The sequence below is a fragment of the Ceratotherium simum genome, chromosome 12 (assembly GCF_057802395.1).
Source record: "Ceratotherium simum simum isolate JZ-2026a chromosome 12, ASM5780239v1, whole genome shotgun sequence".
Taxonomy (NCBI): domain Eukaryota; kingdom Metazoa; phylum Chordata; class Mammalia; order Perissodactyla; family Rhinocerotidae; genus Ceratotherium; species Ceratotherium simum.
The window spans coordinates 16,446,296-16,469,796 of NC_141911.1; the positions used below are offsets into that span (position 1 = coordinate 16,446,296).

The following is a 23,501-nucleotide window of genomic DNA, read 5'->3' on the forward strand; positions in this document are numbered from 1 at the left end:
GATTTCCAGCTCCATCTTTTGTGTATTAACTTCCATACTTCTCTCAAAAGCTGACCCCCTCATCCCTCATAGCAATTCACTGATGGTAATCAGCTGCCCTTTATTATAAGCTTGGGGTATTCCAGTTGTCATCTGAGCCTTTGTTTTCACTTGCTCCTTCCTGGATGGAAGACTGGACCCAGAGTGTCAGTCTAGGCAGACTTGGAATCTGCTGCTTTTTCTAACCCTAACACATTTTTAGCTCCAAAAGGTATAGAATAGTCAATCCCCCAACTATAATAAAATTTTAGTTAGATACAATTATGGATTTTAGAGATATTACAGTCATATTATCATATCTGTTCTTAATGGACAAAGACAATATAATCTTCAAATTATTCACAAGCATTTATCATTATTATGTATATATTCTCAAGTAATGTTATCATTAGACATATTATAAAAAGACTGTCAAAATCTGCCATTATTTCCTACTCTAAACTCACATTTTATCACGTATCTTCTATTTGCAAGACCTAAGAAGTACATGCTCTCTGGTCAGTCTCCGTCCCAGGAGAAAAATATATTTTTAAATATGGTTAGAGTGTGACAACTGTAGCACAGTAAAAACATCAAAAACTAAAAACTGAGAGAGCAGACATTAAGTGCAGACTTTACTAAACTTTCTAGTTTTGTGGACTTATCAAGTTATTTCACTGGAATTGAAATATCCATTAATGGTAAGTACAATTTGTTGGAGGAAGGCCCCTCCCTTGCTTCTGCTCTCCTGATCTTCTGATCTCCTGATCATCAGATGGGCTGCAATTGATACCCAGGTCCCTGAACACATTTCTTAGCTATGCGATGCTGGACACTTGTCATTCCAATATGTGTCCTTATTCTTTTTCTGCTTTAACTTAAAACACCCGCGTGTGACTTTCTTCCTGTTCCCAATTTGCGGGCACTCATTCCTGATGCACTTGCAGATTTTGGTATACTCTTTGGTCACTTCCTAATTTTTACTTTTGACCATGTTTCAGGTTCTCGGTTACCCAATTACCTATATCAATTATGGTCAATATAAAAGTCCATCAGGAGAAAACTAGCTTGCAAATTTTAATTATTATATTCTTGTGTTGGAAAAAAAAGTTTTTTTCCTCCCCTGTATATCCTGTTATACCTCTTTACTGATGTTGAGATTTAATATAAATTCTAAATGTTTTGATATATTAAAAATGAATTAAACATGTATTTAATCAAAAGAGGCCAGTAGACCACAGACAGGAAGCGCTGTAAACGCTTTTGTGCCCATGAACATTCAGGAGAGTAAAATGAGAACAGAGTCAACATTCAGGAGAGTAAAATGAGAACAGCGGCCATCCCTGATGAAACAACCACCTTAACTCCCGCGCAGAGACAAAGGTGTGTTGCTGTCAGGCGAAATCTCTTCCCAGTGATTCTCCTAGAGCACTGAGTTGAGAGAAATGAAAGGATAGCAAACCAAGGGATCCACCAGGAATGAATTATTCATTGTACCTACTGATTAATTTATGGTTATTATCAATCGTGGGTTCATGTCCTCATAGTAATATTTGATTGGTGTGACGATCTGCAAGATGAAGCTCCTCTAATTCATGTGTTTAATAGCTGTCTTTGATTAAGTGAAGATTAATTTTTATGAGGTAAAGGAAGTAAATATGATCAGAAGCAAACTCTCAAAACACTAAACGGGTTTTATTTTTAAAGAGAACCATTAAGGTGTTTGGAGCACTGAGACTCAACTCAACCAGATATGTTCATTCAGACATTGTTACTGAATATAAATGAGATTGTCTAAATTTTTAAAAGTTGCAACAGAAGCATGTAACATACAAATTTTACAGATAATTGTAATAGGCACCTTATTTTACAAAACATAATTTGTCCAATTGTTCCGGTTAACTTGAATGAAACGTTAGGCTTCCATGCAGTATTGGGTGGCAGAATTCATATGCAAAAGTCTATGTGATATGGACGGCTAACGCAAAACTGCTAAGAAAAGGGAAGCAATGCTTTTTAGGCTATGGATAATTTTTCACTGCTAAATATTGACAAAATAGACATAATCTATCATTTGATTAGTGGCTTACAGTAGAAATTTCCTGCATTAGTTTGCTAGGGCTGTCTTAACAAAGTACCACATACTGCGTGGCTTAAACAACAGAATTTTCTTTTTTCATAATTCTAGAGGCTCGAAGTGTGAAATCAAGGTTTCAGCAGGGTCTGAGGACTCTCTCCTTAGTTTATCGATGACCATCTTCTCCCCATGTCTTCGTATGGTCTTTCCTCTGTATGTGTCTGAGTCCAAATTTCCTCTTCCTATAAGGACAGAGGTCATATTAGATTAGGGTCCACCCTAAGACATCATTTTAACTAGTTATCTCTTAAGACCTTATGTCCAAATACAGTCACATTCTGAGGTACTGGGGGTTAGAACTTCAACATATGAATTTTGAGGGACACAATTCAGCCCATAACACTCTCTTTACAAAAAGATTTTATTTCTTTTAATAATATTCTGTTCAATTTTAAAGGATCTGGGTTTGCCTGCATGAAAAGAACTATACTAAACTGAGAATGGAAAAGTGAAAAAAAATTGGATTCTGTGTTCAGTGAAATTACTATGGAGTAATAAAAATATGTGTGTGAATTACTGTCACATTAATTTTAAAATAGTAGTCCATAAGAGGTAGAGACACTTTGAGTAGGGAAGTATTACTTTAAGAACAAGCTTTTATAGGAAGGCATCACATGTAAGTAATATTTACTAGGTTTCTAAGAATTTTAGTGTCTTTTTGGGTAGCTAAAGAAGAACTTTCAAGACCAAGTAAACAGATCGTGCAAAAGAAGAAATAGAAAATAGAAAAAAAAAAAAACTCAACAAATTGCAATAGGCTTGGTATAACTGTATTATGCAATTGGAAAGGTATCAATAAATAAGTCATGTAGGCACAGAAGTAGCCTTACATCAAAAAATCTCAAAACAATTATGCTGAGTGAAAAAACAAAACCAAACAAAAACAACAAAAGAATATATTCTATTATTTGATTTCATAAAATTCTAGAAAATAGGGCCGGCCCTGTGGCTTGGTGGTTAAGTGCGCGCGCTGCGATGCTGGTGGCCCGGGTTCGGATCCCGGGTGCGCATCGAGGCACCACTTCTCCGTTCATCCTGAGGCCGAGTCCCGCATGCAGCAACTAGAAGGATGTGCAGCTACGACATACAACTGTCCACTGCGGCTTTGGGGGGAAAAAATAAAATAAATAAAATCTTTAAAATTCTAGAAAATACAAATTGATCTATAAGGAATGAGAAAATTTGGAAGGGGTCACCCACACATATTCAGTTTCTGGGCTGTGTTGAGGTTTTACATATGAACACATTTGTCAAAACTCATCAAACTGTTCACTTTAAATAAGTACAGTTTTGCATATGTCCTTTAAATACCAATAAAGCTGTTAAAAGTAGAACAGTTATAGAGGGAAAGGAGTTAGGTTGTTGCTGTTAAAAATTATATCATTTGTATGCTATTCATAGATGTCCCATTATGTTGGTGAAGCTCTCTATTGTTCCTAGTTTGCTGACTTTTTATCAGAAATTGATGTTAGATTTTGCCAAATTATTTTTCTGCACAAATTAGGATGATAATATGGTTTTTATTAATTAGTACGTTAATATGGGAATAAATATTGATTAATTTTTTCATTGAGACATTTTTTAGAGCAATTTTATGTTCACAAAAAATTGAGGAGATGGTATTCCCATATACCCACTACCCCCACACATGCATAGCCTTCCTCATTATCAACATCCCTCACCAGAGCGGTAAATTTGTTACAACTGATGAACCTACACTGACATATCATAATCACCCACAGTCCCTAGTTTACATTATGGTTCACTCTTGGTGTTCTGCACTCTATGGGTTTGGACAAATGTATTGTGACATGTATCTATCATTATGGTTATCATACAGAGTATTTTCACTGCCCTAGAATTCCTCTGTGCTCCACCTACTAATTCTTTTCCTTCCATCCCCAATCCCTGGCAACCACTGATCTTTTTATTGTCTCCATAGTTTTGTCTTTTCTAGAATGTCATAGAATTGGAATCATACAGTATGTAGCCTTTTCAGATTTGCTTCTTTCACTTAGTAATATGCCTTTAAGGCTCTTTCATATCTTTTCATAGCTTGTTAACTCATTTGTTTTTAATGCTGCTTAATTTTCCCTTGTCTGGATGTACCATGTTTATATATCCATTCACTGAAGGACATCTTGGTTACTTCCATGTTTGGCAATTATAAATAAAGCTGCTATAAATATCCATGTGGAGGTTTTGTGTAGACCTAAGTTTTCAAATCCTTTGGGTAAATACCAAAGAGCATGATTGCTGGATTGATCATATGGTAAGAGTATTAGTTTTGTAAGAAACCACAAAACTGCCTTCCAAACTTACTGTACCATTTTGCATTCCTATCAGAAATAAATGAGTTCCTATTACTCCACATCCTTGCCTGCATTTGGTGTTGTCAGTGTTTCAGATTTTAGCCATTCTAGTAGATGCATAGTGGTATCTCATTGTTTTAATTTTCATTTCTCTTATCTGATGACATAGGATGCGGAGCACCTTTTCATATGCTTATGTGCCATTTGTGTATCTTCTTTCGTGAGATGTCTCTTAAGATCCTTGGCCCATTTTTAAATTGGGTTGTTTGTTTCCTCATTATTGAGCTTTAAGGGTGTTTTGTATATTTTGGATAACAGTCGTCTCTCAGATGTGTCTTTTGCAAATATTTTTCTCCCAGTCTGTGACTTGTCTTCTCATTCTCTTGACATTGTCTTTTGCAGAGTAGAAGTTCTTAATTTAAATGAAGTTCAATTTATCAATTATTTCTGTCATGAATCCTGTCCCTGGTGTTGTATCTAAAAAGTCATCACCATACTCATGGTCATCTAGGTTTTCTCTTATGTTATCTTCCAGGAGTTTTATAGTTTTGCATTTTTATTTAGGTCTACTATCCATTCTGTTAATTTTTGTGATGAGTGTAAGATCTACTTTTGTCATATGGATGTCCAGTTGTTCCAGCACTGTTTGTCGAAAGGGCTATCTTTGCTTCATTTTATGGCCTTTACTTCTTTGTAAAAAATCAGTTGACAGTATTTATGTGCATCTATTTCTAGGCTCTCTATTCTGTCCCATTGATCTATTTGTCTGTTCTTTCGTCAAGTCCATAGTGTCTCAATTACTGTAGCTTTATAGTAAGTTGGTTAGTGTCAGTCTTCCAACATTGTTCTTTCCTTCAATATTGTGTTGGCTGTTTTAGCTTTTTTGCCTCTCCATATCATTTTGTTAAGACCCACAAAATAACTTGCTGGGATTTTGATTGGGATTTCACTGAATCTCTAGATCAAGTTGGGAATAACTGACGTCTTGACGATGTTGAGTCTAGTTTTCCATGAACATAGAATATCTCTCCATTATTTAGTTCTTCTTTGCATCAATTAATCTTTGAATATTAAAACAGCCTTGACTTCCATAGATTAAACCACACTTGGTCATACTATTTTATGCTCTTTCATATTTTTAGATTCAATTTACTAAAAGTTTATTATTTATCCTTGTGTCTAGTTTCATGTGTTATTGGACTTTAGTTTTCTTGCCTAGTAATATTTTATTACAGCTTTGGTGTCAAGTTAATGCTAGATTCACAAAAATATTTTCTGGAAAAATTTTGGTTATTGTGAACATAGTGAGATTGCACTGTGGTTTTAATTATTTTTTTCTTTCTGATAACTAATGAGGTTGAGTACTGTTTCTGAAATTTATTAGCCATTTGAATTTTTTTTTGAAGTGAATGTTTGTGTCACTAGATCTTTTCAACTGTATTGATATATTCTGGGAGAGTCCTTGGTTAATATTATGTATTTCAAATATTTTGCTTCATCCTTTTTTTTTTCTTGCCTTACTCCCCCTCACTGGTGTTTCAATGATGAACAAAGTTCTTAATTTTAATGTAGTCCAATTTATTAATATTGGTACTCATTAAGAAATATTGACTTATGTGTAATGTTTTTATTCTACAAGATTTATTCTATCTTTAACATTTAAATTTACAATCTACTGGGAATGGATTTTTATGTGTAGCATAATTTTTGGAACAAGACTCAATTTTTCATTATAGATTGTCATTGACTGGCACCATTTGTTGAAAAGATAAGTAAAATTGAAATGTGTAGATATTGTTATTTTGAAACTGACAACTTGTTTTTAAGTTTTATATGGAAATACAGAGCAGAAACTATAACCAAGACATTTTGGAGGTAAAGAACTTTCTTGTGGCACTTACATTGCCAGAGAAAAAGACTTATTATAAAGTTATACCATTTGAGACAATGCTGTTCTGTCAGAAAGATAGACAGTTGGTGATTGAAACAGAATAAAGAATTCAGCTACAACACACATATGTGAAGAGTTGATTTATGAGAAAGTGGCGGTGCAGAACAACACTTGATGAGCAGGCTTCATAAGATTGGAAGGAAGTCCTAATGGTTCCAGTTTTTGTGGATCTCTCTAGAATATAGCATAATCAGCACATCTTTACCAATACATTTTGACTGTAGTGGCCAATTCCAAGGCAGACTTAACATTTTGATTAGATTAAGGTGTCTAAAATATGAGAGAGGTGAACATGTTTGAGGGCTATTGTTCAAGTAGATTTATAGAAAATAATACATATATTAGGAAACCCAGAGACAATGAAAGGATTTTATGACTTACTAGATCACAGCATGTTTCTAGTCAGAGAGAAAGACAGAGAGAGAGAATAAAAATCACAATGAGCACTTTTCAAAAAAATGTATTTGAGAACATAGGTGCAAAATTAGTACTAAGGAGGAGACATGTAGCATTTCAGATTCCAGCTAATAAAACAGAGCAGAACCTTTTAGACCAGATGGAATACAACAGTATATAAATGCTAAATTACAAATATAGTAGTTCTTTACTATTTCTATTAAATTGCCATGAAGTTAATTTAACGGAAAAAAATAGGTACTTGGACTATTCCTCACAAACTGCAGTGCTATTGTCTCTTAAATGAAACTACAAATGACCACAAATGAAACCACAAGTGAAAAAATTATTAGCAGAAATACTGTAAAATGTAAAATTAGATATTAAAAGCCTTATGAGAATAATTTCTATATAAAAACATTGGTCCAATTAATTTGGGAGAACATCTTTGTCTTACATATTGAGAAATATTCAAAAATTTTATTATAAAATATTAAAATATACAAAAAATTACATAAAATAATATCATAGACACTCATGTACCATGACCCAGGTATAGCAAAAGCATCTTCTTTAAATACTTTAATTGTAGTATCATTTTAATTAATCATTTGTTCTCTTTGTTAGTGTGCTGGTTTATAAGTGGTCATTTATGTGTCATTGAAATATTGCATATTATAGATAGGTTGCATTTAAACATATAAACCATACCCTCAATAAAATGACATAATTGTTATCCAATAAATGAAAGTTATAACAAATAGATTAAAAACTATATGGATGATGATTGCAAATGAGCACTAAACGTAGGATGGCCTATGTGACAAATGGTGGTGTCAATCAGAAGTTTAATATTAATATTATATTCACTTAAAAGGCATAATTGGAGGTTATATAGAGAGCTTAATTTGCAGAGTTTGATACATGCTGAGAAATTCAGAGATTTTTTTATCATGACATTTCTGTATATGCACCCCACTAATTATTCCTCATTCAGAAGGGTCTCTCCACACAGACACTCCTCATTGTTTCACTTCACACTCTACTTTACCTAAATAAACCATTAGTGTAAAGGAGCTGGGAAGTAATGCTTAACCCTCTCAATACAGCCATTTGTTATATGAACACAAAACTATTGGACAGAACAATTATTTACCAAATAAATAATTAAATTGAAATTTTAAAAACTATTGATTGTGTGAGAAGAGGGAGTTAGAGAACAGAAAAATGACAAGACAGAAGCCAAGCAGCATGGATTAATAATAGATATCAAGTCAATGCCTGGGTAAAACCAATGAATTGACATACTAAAAGATCAATGATTTTACCACGTATGCTTGGTTATACATACGAAGCTAGTTAAGATAGCTTTATTTATAGGCTATAGAATTTGGGGCACCATAAGTCCTTAACGATTTTATTCTGTGTGTCTTTTCTTCCTTCTGCCTTTCCAAATCATTATCTTTGTTACATAATTCATATGTATTAAAATAAACTATATAATGGCCAAATTATTTGTATTGCTTCAAAGAATTTTTAGAATAATATCCTTGTTTTAGAAATAAGATTAATAAATTATATTAAATAATGTCCCCAAGAGAACTCAGGTTTTGCTGCCATTTTAAAAATAATATATTTATGAGTTTTATTACATTTTAAATATAATTGGCGTAGAAATGAAATCTCATCAGTTATGTTTTGGAATTCAGAAAATTTCAGAGTATAGAAAGAGATTATGGTGCATATACAGTATAATTTGTAACGTGACCGTAGCACTTTGTGTCATTAGGCATATGGGTCAGAATGGTATTCTTAAATGTGAACCATGCTTTCTCCAAAATCCAAAGAGGCCTACTGGATATTGTGATTCCTTCTTAGTGGTAGGAATTGCAAGATGCACTGATATGCCCCTTATTTGCAGGAGATGTTCTCGAATACCTCAGACCTTCAGTTACTCTGAAATCTACAGTGATGTGGCAATATCCTGGTCTTCATCTGTCTCGCACTTTCTGAAGTATGTCTGTGTTACCAAGGACTCCAATAGACTTGTCACTTCATGTTCATAAATCTTATTAACATGATGTTATTTTTAGGGTATACCAATGTGCTGTTCTTGCAGACGTCCAGCTATTCCCGGGCCCTTTAGAGTGCATTATGACAGAGGACAGAAGATATAACATAGCCTTGGGGCAAGCCCATGAAACCATGTAAGGACAGACCGTTGTCTGTCTCAAGTAAATGCAAATTATTTCTGAAACTCCTATCAACAGGACTGAAAATGAATACATTTACCAGATCAGTGGCCACATTTCATGTGTCTAATGCTGTGTTAATCTGTTCAAGCAAAGATATCATCTATGGCATACCAGCTATAAGAGGGGACACTGATGGTTTGAGTTTGCAGTAGTCAATTATCTTCCTCCAGGATTTATCTGGCTTTTGATGGGCCACATGGTGGATTCAGTGCTGTTTCTAGGTCTTTAAGACTGGCACTAATCTCTGCTTCTCCCTCAGAATATGGCATGGTTTTGATTTATTTTATTTGTGGATGGGAAGGAGGTAACTTCAGAGACTTCCAACTGACCTTCACCTGTGATAGTTCATACCCCAGAGACCAATATGGGGTTTTGACATTTTACTGAATACATCCATTTCAATTATGCATTTGGCAATCAGAGAATTACCACCAGGGGCTCTGTAGACATATTGAGTATACTGTGAACCAGATTTTATCACAGACTCAATTTATTACCTAGTCCCGATACACACCCTCTCAATAGAAATCCATAAAATTCTGTGGATCCTCTGGTGTCAACATTAACTTGAATCCTGTGTCCAATAGTCCTCAAATGTTTGGGTATTCCTCTTTCCCAAGATATGAATACCACAGTAAAAGGACATATAACCCTTTGGAAAGGATTTAGAACTCATTATCAAATGTCCTTGTCATGGTGTTGCAAGATCGTTGCATCTTGGGACCAGGCTTCTCTTAGACTCAATAGGTTCCAGGTCTGAAAACTGGCACAGATCCAGAAACTGGCAAAAGATAATAACTTTATTTGGAGTGGTTGGCCATAGTTTCCTGATTATCCATCCTTGATTTTTTCTGAACCACATTCTACGCAGAAACTCATCTATTTTGCCCCTGGGGATGCTGTTATATTAACCAACTCCTTTTCTCTCTATAGATAATGATACTCTGAAATTCTGAAGATTTTTGCTCATTCTGATAATCCTGGCCACCTTGTACTTCTGATGGTGAAGCACCTCCACTTGGCCTCTATTATTTCAGGATTCTGTCAATCCTATAATTCTATAGTGGCATATCATACTGTCAGCTGTGGCCTATAGAGAGCATCCACCACTGACCTTCTCAGGGTCCATAGCACCAATACATTCTTTATCGCTTTGATAAAGTAAGTGTCTTCTGGGGACCACTCAGGCACCATATTCATCTGGTGGGTTTTTCTGCCCTTATGTAATAATACCTACTCAAGCATGCCCACTTCTTTGAATCTTTTTATTCCTTCCTTCAACATCTCTCATGGTAGATTTGACATTTCTCTTTGATATACTACGGGCTGTAACTTTCTCCAAGCTCCTAAAGGCCATCTTAACAGTTTGTTATTACATTTTCCTGGAGTCTCTTGCTAGGATATTATATTCTGAATCATGGAAGAAGGCTTTCATATTGATAAGATTGCCTTTGCCAAATTTTATGTCACGCCTCTCCAGTCCCATATGTATTCTCCTGGCTCCTACTGGGATATTTGGCAATATCCCACAGATCTATACTCTTATAGCCCTTTTCTTCTCTTAGCAAACGCAGAGCTTATCTGGCTCTGATATATATTGTGACTTATTCCTTCTAATTGGTCTGGTAGACCAGAGGAAGAGTGTGAGAAGATTAGAAGGAAGTATTGCCTTGATAAGCAGAGGCATCTGCATCATCTTCACAGAAGCTGGAATCACTAGCATTTAATAGAGGAAGCCTACAGTTTTTAGTGCAATGACCCAGATTTCCCCATCCCATGCCTAATAATTCCACCATTTTCCAATCAGGGTCCTGACATTGATATAGCATAATTATCATTGTTGAGATTTCAACTTTCTCCGGAGCAACACTACCCTTAGAATCAAGTGCTAAGCCTGAAGGTTTTTTCTGACCTCTGTTAGCAGGAGATGAGAGTCCCTTCATATGCTATCAAGGAGACCCTCTGGTTTTCACATTTTGCAATAAATTAGTGATTAATCATTCTCATCCTTTCATGGTCTTTTTTTTTCTAATTCATCATTAATACCCAGTAAAGCCCATTTCATTCTATAATCTTTATAATTATTTTTTCCAGTATTTCTCAAATGCCTGATAAATTGCCTGCACCAGGGCATTTTCTGCTACTAATGTAATTCACCTCCAGTAAAATTTTAATAATCACACCAGTTGCACATGCTGGAGGCTATGTGTTCTCTAACTACCATATATGATGGGGTTTTTATTACCAGGCAGCTGATGGATGACCCAGTTCCAAAATCCTATTTTAGAGTCTGCTTTCTTAAACCACTTCTGGTGCCAACTGTTTAGGTCCCTTGAAAAGCACTTTGAGAGGGAGATTTGTGTGCAACATTTATCGGAGAGTCATCTCAGGGTCAACACCAGTGGGGGAAGGAAGGGATAGGATAGGATTCTGCAGAGGGACAAACAACTATGATCTAGAGTTGAAGTAGCTCTTTAAAGTTGTCCGCAATTGGGGCTAGTCCCACATGGACCAGTCATGGGAATGGGAGATATCCTTGAATGAGAAGTCTCTCCACCTGATGGCAAATATCACAGAGGGACTTGGGTGAAAGCTGTTGAGCATCAGCACTCCCAGGAGATGAGGGAATGAGACTGAGTGTCTCAGTCCTGAGGAAAGGAACACTTGATGAAGCATTGTTTGTAAATTTGAAATCTGGAAACAACATAAATCCATATCAACAGTAGGGTATAGAAGTGATATAGAGTCATAGACAATAATATTCAACAGTTCAAATCAATAAAAGTAGATCTTCAGATATCAATGTGGACAGTTTTCAAAAAATATGAAATTGAATACTAAAAAGCAACACACAGAATAGCATATACATGTATAATTTACATAAATAAATAATATACAGAATAATTCTCTATGTCCTTCATTAGTATAATCAAGTCGCTATGAAAATAAATTGACTAAAATGATAAAAATAAAATGATTGCCAGTGCTTATTATTGGGGAGAGAAAGAAGGAAATTAAACTGAAGAGGAGCACACAGAGAACTACAAGTTTCTCTGAACATTTTCATTCCATTTGTATGAAAATATAAAGCTAGATATTGATAGCACAAACATTTAAACTCTGGTATCTCCAATTGCAGGGAGAATTGCTTCTCACAACAATGTTTAGTAGCCTCTTGAAACTTTTTCCTAAGCATTATCTACTACATCCCAAGACAAACCATTCCAATTTTCTCTTCAGTCCCACTGCTACCAGCTGAATTCATATCTTAGCACGTTTGCTTGAATGATTTAATGGTATCACATGCCTATTGGCTATCTCCTCCAATCCATCTTCACATCATTATTAAGAAAATAATTAATATTCCCTAAACCCATCACTAATAATATCACTACTTTATTCAAACCCCTCAATTGCTCCTCATTACCCACTAAATTATGTACAAAAAACCAGAGAGATATAAAATATAAGGAAATAGATGCCAGGATATCAAGCATCTAACAAAGGGCCCCAGGAGAGGAGTTAAGAGAAAGGAGAGGAAATTTTTTTCAAATGAATAGCACCTTCAATCTTAAATTATGCTTATTTATTCCTTCTTTTTTACAAGAAATCTTTATATGTGAAGAGAGAACTTTCACGTGTCTTGTAATCATGGCAAATATGTATTCTGCTTTGCCTAGGACTGTCCTAGTTGACCTGGTTATCCGAGCATAATTATTGAGTGCTTCCTTCTACTCTCTCAAATTTCCCAGTTTGAACTAAAATTTATGTGTTCACTCTACATCAAACTTTCCGTTTTTTAAAAACCAAACATCCTTGTAGCTGTTATTTATGTGAAACTACTATATTTAAGCCCTAACAAATCCAATTCTAGTGAACATTATTGTGAAATATTATACTAAGTTAAAGAACATTCTCAAGGTATTCAGAGGAAAAAATAGCTATATTGTAAAATAATGAGAATAAGACCAATGTTAATATCTCATCAGTAACATCAAATACTAGAAAATGGGGCAAGGTGTTCACAATTCTCATGGAAATTTATATTGAGCTTAGAATTATATTTCAACAATCAGGTGTAAGAACAGAATAAAAACATTTTCAGAAGTGTAAGAAGACAAAGTTTATCTTCTATGTACTACTTTTTAGGGGATTATTAAGGATGTTTTCAAAAAAATTGAATAATTCAAGAATTATGTATGAGATCCCATAACTGTGGATCCATAAGGAGAGAGACAGAAGTCTTCAGATGTCACCTGGGTAACAGGACTAGAGAGCAAGCATCACAGTTTGGAACACAGGGAACAAAACTTTGAAAGACTTCAAGAGTAGATAAGGAATTCAATAGAGTAAACAGTAAGATTGATGGTTCAGAAAACCATGGGAATATGTTTTATCTTAGCCAATAAGAGATGGCACAAGAAGCAGAAATATAAATATGTAGTTTGAAGTTTTAGTGATGACCAGTGGAAGAACTGAGAATATCATAATTATTTTGGGAAAAAGGAAGGAGATGAGAGTTGCAGGGTTGTGTAAATGAGGTAAATCTCACTATAAAAGTAGAAGATAATAGATTAGATCAAAAGTATAAAAATCAACATATAAAAGTACAAGCATATTATTCACAGATATGGGAGTAAAGACTAGAATAACTAACCCAGGTAAACGATAAAGTAGTTGGCTCTGGAAAAGAAAATTAAAAGTGAGAAGATTTGGAGAAGGAGCTATTGCTCACTGTAGAATTTTCTAAGGTATATATATACGTTTCTTTGATCAAAAAAATAAACAATAAACAAGTGAACAAGACTGTGCTTGATGAAAGTGACTATTAAACAGTGCCTAGGCTAACTTGTAATATAGCTTGGTTTTCTGGTTTCCGTAATCTCAAAATGTAATCACACAGTCCGGAAACATCTACTCTTAGTAGAGGAAAAATTCACTAGATTAATATTTATTCAAACATGCATTCATCCATCTGACAAATATATGTGGGACATCTTTCACATGCTAAGCACTTTACTGCATGAGATTTAAAATATGAAACAAACAACCAAAAAACAAAAGCAAAACCATTTGTTCTCTTTTCAAGTATTTTACACTAGTGAGGGTATTACACAGTGAAATAGATAATAGAAAGCATGATTGATGAATATTATTAGTGTATTAGTCAGAGGGTACTAAGGGAATAGAAAAATCATTCAAAACTAAATTCAGGATCATGTGCTAGTTTTATGGAAGTGACAATTGCATTGCCTCAAATATCACAGTGATAAATATTAATTTCCCTGAATGTACTATAATAATGGAAATCCAACCTTATGCACACATGGACATGGACATTTTATTCTATTGAATGTTATTCAGGGAGTAAACTCAGCTTTTTCCTTTTATTGTAAAATAAACAAGTACACTGTTTAATTCACTTAGTTTTCACATTAAGAATTGTCTAAGTCTTTATTCAGAAACCAAAATTGATTCAGTATATTTTGGTTTTATAACATAGTTCTTTAAAGAAAAATGACTTACATTAGAAAGACAATGAAGAAGACTTAGATCTATTGAAAGAGTCATTGGTAGCAGAGAAGAAAACAAAAGACATTCACAGTGAAAGAAAAATAGTGAATTGGAGCCAAGATAATAACAGAACCTTTGTGAAGGAATGTAAAAATAAAACAGAAAACTGCTGCAGTTTAGGTGACAAAGAAATTATTCAGTTGCTGCAGCTATACTGGTTATTGAGTAATATTCTAGATCAGGTAGAATATTACTCATGTTTGGATGTTCACTCAAGTATGCAAACATGGCTGGAAGGGGGAGGGAGCCGTGGTGAGTAGTCATGGAGTGAAAGCCATTGGATGCAGGCATAGGTACTGAGAAAGTTTCTGACAAGGACGAAGTAGGCAGAATGGTTTGAGAGTTGGTAGGAGAGGATAAAATATGAATGGAATTGTTCGAGAATTTAACAATCCAGATTTAAGTAACTTTCAGTGCCAGCTCCTACCTTGTTAGGTAATGAACAAGGCTACTAGGCACAGAGGTTAAAAGCACAGGAATATTCAAGAAATATGTTGAAGGGCAGAAGAACAAGGCTTGTGATGGGGTGAATGCTGACTGGGAGTGAAGGAAGCTGGAGAAATTAAGGTGGTTTAGAGTTTTCCATCTGGGTGGCATTAAAATGATGGTACCTCTAACGGAAATCGGGAAGCAAGGACTGGGAACTCATTTAGAAAAACATAATGGAAACAAACAAAAATAGAAAATGGAATGAATTTTAAAACTATTCAACACATCATTATTAAATCATTTGAAGCTTAGGAAATTGGTCAATTAACACAAGCACTCAAAATATAAGAAAAATTCCTCAGAACTCTATTAAGTTTATTTTTTTCTTACCTTAAAGACAGAATTGAGTTTTAAAGACATTCTATAAACATAAGACATTGTAATACGTATAAAGACAGTATATTCACATATGAGAATATATGTCTCATCATTCTCTGCTACTTGTCCTAATATTTTTAAAAGTTTAACTGTAAGTGCTTTCTTAATAATAACTGGTATTTGTGCTCTAGTATTACATTTCCAGCCAATGAAACTTGCTTTGCTTTGATGTTTTCCCAGGAAAAGTTTTTTTTCTCTGATGACATTTGAGTTATTGAAAGATTGCATCTTGACTGTAAAATCAACAGAATGTTGGAAGGCATCTAAGTCTTCTCAGATGTGATATATGACACATATTTATTTCCTTTTTCTGTTGTAAATGATCCTGATTATTTACAGTTTATTCAAGAAAGAAGTAAGAAAAACAAAACTTGTTCATATTAAAATTCTGTTGCTAAGAAAAAAGTTATTGATAACCTTGTCCCTCTTCTCACTCCCACCATGGTCAGTCACATGAGCTTATAACAAAAAGAACTACCACTGTCGTATTTTTAAATTTCAAAAGGCTTGATATCATCTTTCCATTTTTCTTTATTAAATTGTAAACTGCTTAAAAATGCTAGAGCATACACACACAATATGCTAAGGATAATGTTAGAGAAATCCAAGAAAAACTACCAAAATCCCTTTTATCATTTCTAGATAAAATACACATATCGGCTAAATTTACATCGAAATCATTGAGGTCAAAGCACAAGTTTCAGGATAAGACTTTCATTTAAGCTGAAGTAAACATAATTCTGAATTTCACATATGAAATCTTAACTATAGAGCATGGTAAATATGAAAAAAGGTAAATATGAGAAAAAATACTCATTCTTGTAATATATTCAAACGTTACCATTATTGGTAGAAGAAAAGGATATCGAGTAGGGAACAAAGTCTTTTTTTAGTAATAAACGATTGAAATGTTAGAGTTGATGTGAAGTCAATGCGCTCATCAATATGCTAGTACGTGAAAATCCAGGTTCAATGGAAATAACTGAACTGGCCTTTTGAGGTACATAATTTAAGCAAGTGAATAGAAAAACATTGCATCAACACAAATCTTATTTTTCCAACATATAAAAAGGAGACCTTTTTTTTTTTTTAATTTTATTTATTTACTTTTTCCCCCAAAGCCCCAGTAGATAGTTGTACGTCATAGTTGCACATCCTTCTAGTCGCTGTATGTGGGACTCGGCCTCAGCATGGCCGGAGAAGCAGTGCGTCGGTGCGCGCCCGGGATCCGAACCCGGGCCGCCAGCAGCGGAGCGCGCGCACCCAACCGCCAAGCCATGGGGCCGGCCCCTAAAAAGGAGACCTTTTAAATTATATAATACATTTCTTCTCAGCCTGAACTCATTTATTTTCTTCTCCTTAACATATGTGAAAAAAACATAAGGACTTGGAGTTTTCATCTTTGTATAATAAATATTATTTTATTGAATTGTAAAGCAAATAGGCATTTGTAAAATCACCTGCCCACTCAGTTTTTTAATGATTATTTTATGTTCTCATACTAAACTACTACAATTTATGTATGAGTGACTTTTTTAAACATTTTATTACAGTGACGTTCAAGCACACACACAACTAGAGTGAATAATAAATGTACCCTTTTGTATCTATCTCTGAGCTGTAATAATTGCTGTAATTGAACCGATCCTGTGTTAATCCATTATTGTTGGAGAATTTAAAAGCAAATTCAAGAAAACTATTTATTTTACACTTAATCAAATATTTATACCTTACAAGATATTATTCTTCTTTAATATAACCATGATAGCGTTGTTGGGGCAGGGAAAGTCCCCTTTCTTCCAGTCTTGTGTTCTTGTGGCTGGACTAATAGTAAAAGTGACACAAGACTAGATTAACGGGAGAAAAACCCAGTTTAATACATATATATTGGAGATCATAGAGAAATGATGCTCTGAGAGTGAACAAAACAAGAAGTATATATATCTTTTACACAAAGAAACATAAATTTGTGAAAAATTGACGGGACAAAGAAACTTAGGTTTGGGGTCCGTAATTAGTGAGGAGTTTAAATAGAGTTTAGGCTTGAGGTAGTAAATCAGCAAGGTTTGTTTATGCAGGCTTCTTAGCCCTGAATTCCCCAGCTCTGGTGATAAGGATGCAGGGAGGGCACCTTTCACATGGGAGATTTATTTCCTGCTTTCAGACGAACAGAGATGAGAGGTCAGAATGCCCTTTTTCCTTCTCAAGTAACTTTAATTCTAAATAATTAATATGTTATTGTGGATATTTTGGGGTGGCCTGCCCTGGGCCCCAACAGCATTCTTGCCCATTCAAAATTTTTTTAAATTCCTCAATATGAACTAAACCCAGTTCATGTTCAAATTTTCTCATGTATCAAAAATATAATTTTTGCAGTTTATTTGAATTGTTATATATTTTATGTTATTTATATTTCTGTTACTATAGTTAATATAAATCATAGACATACATATGAATGTACATAAATCTATGTATTTCTAGTACAAATATTTGTACAAGTTTTTGAAAACTACATTATTTAAACATATGCATTGGAGTTTTAAATTTTATTGAATTAAAATTATGTGTATGTGTTTATGTTTCTATGTATATAATTTTTATTCTAATCACAACTATTAGGCTAGATTTTAAGCTATAACCTAAGATAGACACAGCATGAGATTGATTGCTCAAAATGTATCATTTTCTAAATTAATTAATTAAAACATGGGCCGGCCCCATGGCTAAGCGATTAAGTGCGCGCGCTCCGCTGTTGGTGGCCTGGCTTCAGATGCCGGGCGCGCACCGACACACTGCTTCTCCGGCCATGCTGAGGCCGCGTCCCGCATACAGCAACTAGAAGGATGTGCAGCTATGACATACAACTATCTACTGGGGCTTTGGGGGGAAAATAAGTAAATAAATAAAACCTTTAAAAAAAATAATTAAAACATTCCACAAATATTTACCGAACACATACAGTAAACACCTATTACTGTGTTCCTGTTTGTGTACAAGAAAAAAATCAAAAGAGAGAATTTGGATTTTGTTATGCTAGGACATGTAAAAAATCCATTAAATGTTATATAAAATGCAATATGTATTATATCAAAATATTGATAATATGCAGAGACAACTAATGTGCTGAAAGTATTGGAATTTTGAGGAAACATCATCACTGGCTAGAAATAGCTTTCCCAAAGTAAGTGGTAGTTTTATTGGGTTTTGATGGCAACAACTTTTACAGACTAACATGGAGATAAATAAATTTGAGATTTGTTTAGGGGAGAGTAAATGAACAAGGCTAGCAAAAATTAATTGAAAATGAAAGTTTTTGAAATTGAAAATTTTTCCCCCAAGTATCCAAGGTCCTTTTCTTTTTTTCACATTTCTCAGAACTTATCCCTATCATTAAGTGATACATGACTATAATGGGGGATCCTCTAGCACTATTTTGAGTTAAGCAGTGAAATCTTTAACCGGGATACCAGGCTGGAAAAATTAGAGAATCTATATCAAGAATAAATGTTTGTTTTAGTAATTAAAAGGATCCACTTATTCAACATACCACCAGATATGCTAGGCTGGTACATCCCAGGGCATGGTGCCATATCAGGGATGCAGCATTTGTCTCTTCTGTTCAAAAATTAAGCAGCAAGCAGGAGTAGAGGCTAGTTCTGGTTTGCTGAAGAGGATATGTTGTTGAGTTCATGCATAACCTCTGTCCCTGCCACCATGGCCATTATATTCATGAGCTCTTTGAGCTGATACTGATATGGTTTCAAAAGATGGCTGCTATAAATCTACAGCATATTACCTATGTTATTTTATTTTTGAGAGTTTTTTCTGAAGGAGGAGCCCTTTTTAAGCACCCACATGGGTTAGAAATATTGCCAAAGCCTGGATGCATTCTGAGAGGGCTTTTTATTTACCTCAGTTTGAGGGCTCCTTGTGCCGAACCTTCCAACTTGTTTCCTTCAACTTCCTCACCATCTTGCAACCTTGTTTGTAACTAATCATGAAAAACCTATAAATATACCTCTGTCTATATATCTTTACAAGCAAAATAAACAACTTGATGGGTTATTCCAAGTTCCATCTGCCCGAATGATTTTTCTCCCCTACTGTTCTTCAGGGCTTCTCCTAAATGGGAATGCTATGTTATGGTAGTCTGCTTCTGACAAATAGCACGATATATTGCATGATTTATTATAAACCAGACATGAATATTTTCTTTTTAGGTAACAATCATTTGAAACATTATTTGAAAATACGGGCAGAAATAGGTATATCAGGAATATGAGCAGCTAATGTAACTTTTTTGTGCTGTTACACTGCTGTCAGAACCTGCTGTAGCCTGATCTTAAATATACTAATTTCACCTAATGATGGAGTTCTGCTGCATGCGCACATATGTGAGACTTGGAAGATAAGATAATATCTACATTCTTTTGGGCTGGTCAACTCAATCATCACATGGTGTCCTATGGTTAGGTCTTTCTGTCTTGCTTGTAAAACTCAACAAGCAACTGTTCTGCAAAGCTTGAATAATTATTTGCCAAAGGGAACATTGCTTTTCAACAAGACACTGCGTGGCCTTTCTTCTGTACACTGGGGCATATTACAGGCACTATAATGCCTACAAACCTTCCACTGATAGTCTGAACTCCATGCTATCTGCTGAGGAGTGAAAGTGAAGTTCAAGTGGCAGTTCAGCTTCCCCTGCAATATGAAAAAACAGCATTCTTTCGTCCTGGGAACCACCTGAAGCAGGCAGTCTGATAGGTTCTTCAGCAGATGTAGAGGAGCAACACAACCAATATGGTAAATGTTGCATCAAAAATTTAAAAAGGTGCAGCAAATTATGTGGCTATTTCTTAGTGATAGCCAGCACAAGAGGCAGAACCTCATCTTTCACTTCTAGGAGTATAGACTGACATTGGACCTCCAGAAAATTCAGAGATGGCAAGCCCCTCAGTGTTCCCGAGCTTAATTTCCTACTTTCTGGCGTTCATATTTCTTACCCAGGTATGTAGAATATTGCTACTTCCTGGATTACTGGAGCTTCTAAGCACACTGTTGTCAACACTTTGAAACATCATGATTGTAGGATGGTCAAGGTTCTTCAGAGTTATCGGAAGTTATCAAATAATTACGAATTTTGCTTTACCCTGAGAAACTACAGTGAAAGTTTATTACATCCATAATCTATTAAAATTACCATAATGATCTTGCCTTTTCTGATTAAATGCTGCCATTGGCCTCTGCCATTTCTAAATGTTATCTGTGGTACACTGTTAAGGTAATAGCACCCAATGAATCATACCTCCTGTATCCATCCCCTTACACATTGACTCTGAATTTGCTCATGAGCCTTTTTTTGGCCATTGGGATATTAGCATATATGACAAGCAGACACTTGAAAATTCCTTGTGCTATAGGACTTGCCCTCTTATTTTTGGAAACTTTTCCATGAACATGTGAAAAAGTGAGGTTAGGCTCCTGGAAAATGAGAGCAAATGGAAAAAAGTGCTGGTACTTCCAGCCAACCCATCATTCCAGTGGAAGCCCAAACACATGAAAAGCCCAGCCAACACTATGTGGAAGAAAGGAGGCATCTCAACTGAATATCCCCCAAAGTGTAAACCCTCAGAATTATAATTAAGTAAATGATTGTTTAAGGTCCCTGAGTTTGGGGGTAGTTTGTTAGGGAGAAATAGATAACCAACAAAAAAATCGATGACTAGAATTGGGAATATAGCAAAAATCTAAAATACATGGCATAGTCTGTGGAACTGGGTGGGAGGTGAAGGCTGGAAAACACAAGGAAATAGTTGGTGAAGGTGGGAAAAATGGCAAATAAACAGTCTATGTTGGAAAAGCAATGAAGAAACTGCTATTGGAGGCTGGAAAAATGATGACTCATGTAGTTTAAAAACAATTGTCAACCCACATAAATATAGTCAACTGATCCTTGGCAAAGGAGCAAGGGCAACACAATGGATCCAATGGAGCAAAGAGAGTTTTTTCAACAAATCGTGCTGGAACAAGTGGACATCCACATGGAAAAAAAAAAATGTATCTAGACACAGATATTATACTCTTCACAAAAGTTAACTCAAAGTGGGTCATAGACCTAAATAAAAATGCAAAACTATAGAACTCCTAGAAGATAACATAGGAGAAAATCTTGATGACCTTGGGTATGGCGATGACCTTTTAGTTACAACACCAAAGGCACAATCTGTGAAAGAAATAATGGATAGGCTGAACTTGATTAAAATCAGAAATTTCTACTCTGCAAAAGATAATGTCAAGAGAATAAGAAGACAAGTCACATACTGGGGGAAAATATTTGCAAAAGACACATCTAATAAAGAACTGTTATCCAAAATATACGAAGAACTCCTAAAATGCACCAATGAGAAAATAAACAACTCAATTAAAATATGGTCCAAAGACTTTAACAGACACCCACCAAAGAAGATATACAAATGGCAAATAAGCATATGAAAAAATCTACATCATTTGTCATCAGATCAGGGAAATGGAAATTAAGCAACAATGAGATACCACTACACACCTGTTAGAATGACCAAAATCCAGAACACTGACATCAAATGTTGTCAAGGATGTTGAGCAACCAGAACTCTCATTCATGGAATGCAAAATGGTACAGCCGGTTTGGTGGTTTCTTATAAAACAGCACATATTTTTATCATACAATCCAGCAATTTCACTCCTTGGTATTTACCCAAAGGAGTTCAAAACTTATGTCCCCACAAAAACTGTCACACAGGTGTTTACAGCAGCTTTCTTCATAACTGCCAAAACTTGGAAGCAAGCAGGATGTTCTTCAGTAGATGGATGGATAAATATACTGTGGTATATCCAGACAATGGAATATTATTCAGTGCTAAAAAGAAATGATCTATTGAACCTTGAAAAGACATAGAGTAAAATACATATTACTAAGTGAAAGCAGCCAATCTGAAAAGGCTACATACTATGTGATTCCAACTATATGATATCCTGGAAAAGCCAAAACTATGGAGACAGTAAAAAGATCAGTAGTTGCCAAAGGTTGAAGGGAGGAAAGGATGAATAGGCAGAACACAGAGAATTTTTAGGGCAGTGAAAATACACTGTATGGTATTATAATAATGACACATGTCATTATACATTTGTCCAAACCCACATAATGTACAACACCAGGAGTGAACCCTAAGGTAAGCTATGGACTCTAATTATGATTTGTCAATGTAGATTCATCAGTTGTTAACCATTGTACCTCACCGATGGGGGATATTGATAATGGGGGAGGCTATGCATGTGTGTGGGGGGGCGGGCAGAGGGTATATGGGAAATCTCTGTACCTTCCCCTCAGTTTTGCCTTGAACCTAAAACTGCTCTAAAAAAATAAAATCTTAAAAAACATTGTCAAAAGCTGCCTGCAGTAACTGGGATGATATAAAAACATATCTAATGAACATATTGACGTTGATGTCCAGGGAGAATTTCTCTGAATTTCTTCAAATCAAGTTCAGGGAATCCAAAGTTTTTCATCTCCCACCTAAGACACATATCACTGTTAGTTATCAATTCTGGCAAATTTGACCTATTTTGAATTATATTTTCAAGGTTCAGGAATGATTCTTCTGTTTTCTGGAGAATCTCTCTCAAAGAGTTATTTTATTTTGCAAGTTGAAAAATATTTTTGTTCTTCTTTTTGTTTGCCAGCTTATGGATTTCTATGGCTTACTTCTTCCTTAGTACTGCTGCTATGTTGGTAATCTGGTCAATGTGCACATGTACTTCATTCTCCTGTTCTCCCACTGCTTCCTTTCCAGGTCATGTTGAGTTACTTAAGTAGTTTCAGAGATGCAGAAAATTCTTTAGATATGTTTTCTTGAAAAAATTTCAACCTTAGAATACTGCTTCTTAAACTCCATTATTAGTCTTAGTGTTTTTGCTAAACGTTAACAATCTAAAATTTACTCTCCCTGTTTGCT

General features: G+C 34.9%; 1 long non-coding RNA gene across 1 annotated transcript in view; it reads right to left on the reverse strand.

Annotated features, from left to right (window-relative positions):
• Positions 1–1,711: 1,711 nt before the first annotated feature.
• LOC147915785 (uncharacterized) overlaps positions 1,712–23,501 on the reverse strand; it is a 119,773-nt gene continuing 97,983 nt past the window's right edge. The window contains exon 3 of the long non-coding RNA XR_015553727.1: positions 1,712–2,337. This is a non-coding gene — a long non-coding RNA (uncharacterized LOC147915785). The remainder of the gene's footprint in view (positions 2,338–23,501) is intronic.